This window comes from Coenobita brevimanus, chromosome 21 (assembly GCF_032717465.1).
Source record: "Coenobita brevimanus isolate Jiangsu-jjx chromosome 21, ASM3271746v2, whole genome shotgun sequence".
Classification (NCBI taxonomy): domain Eukaryota; kingdom Metazoa; phylum Arthropoda; class Malacostraca; order Decapoda; family Coenobitidae; genus Coenobita; species Coenobita brevimanus.
This window is the reverse complement of record NC_136974.1, coordinates 16,796,357-16,797,403: the sequence shown is the minus strand read 5'-3', so window position 1 is coordinate 16,797,403 and position 1,047 is coordinate 16,796,357. Positions and strand designations below refer to the sequence as shown.

Below are 1,047 nucleotides of genomic sequence, written 5' to 3'. Positions count from 1 at the left end.
CCTCGCATTAAAAATATATATATATATATATATATATATATATATATATATATATATATATATATATATATATATATCATTAAGCAACGTTAGGGTCTAGTTAGTACTTGGATGGGTGACCGCCTGGGAACACCAGATGCTATTGGCATAACGTTCTCCCTACGTGTCAAGTGGGGTGGAGGATTAGTGACCCTCCCTGTAAAACAATTAACTCTAAGCCGTTGGCCACCCCGTTTGGGATACATGGCGTCTGGCAATGAATGAATGAATGAATGGAATGAATTCATTGCCAGACGCCATGTATCCCAGACAGGGTGGCCAAGGGCTTAGAGTTAATTATTTTACAGGGAGGGGCACTAATCCTCCACCAACCCCACTTGACACGTAGGGAGAACGTTATGACAACAGCATCTGGTGTTCCCAGGCGGTCACCCATCCAAGTATGTTTATAACCAGACCCAACGTTGCTTAACTTCGCTGATCGGACGGGAAGCGGTGTACTCAACGTGGTATGGCCGTTGTATATATATGTATATATATAGATAGATAGATAGATAGATAGATAGATAGATATAGATATATATTTATATATATATATAGATATATATATATATATATATATATATATATATATCTGTCTATCTTCTATCTACCTAACTACCTACCTACCTATCTATCTATCTAATACTATCTATCTAGATAGATAGATAGATAGATAAATATACTCGTATATAGATAGATAGATTGATAGATAGATAGATATAGATACAGATATTGATTGATAGATAGATAGATACACTCTATATATATATATATATATATATATATATATATATATATATATATATGGAGCCTCTGTGGTACAGTGGTAGAGTGTGCGTTTCGCACGCTAGTGGACGAGGGTTCGCCTCCCGCCAGAGTTGTAAAACTCTGGGAATCGTTCACCGAGCCACTTGCTACTTTGGCGGACATAAGGGGTGCTGTGGTTGAACCAGTGTCGCGTACTAGTATGCTTGCACCCAATCGGCTTAAGGCGGGCCGATTACA

At 37.7% G+C, this 1,047-nt stretch overlaps 1 non-coding gene across 1 annotated transcript; it reads right to left on the bottom strand.

The window, feature by feature from the left end:
* Positions 1–399: 399 nt before the first annotated feature.
* LOC145392311 (5S ribosomal RNA) lies at positions 400–523 on the bottom strand. The gene has a single exon (XR_013895981.1). It is a non-coding gene; the product is annotated as a 5S ribosomal RNA (ribosomal RNA).
* Positions 524–1,047: the final 524 nt, after the last annotated feature.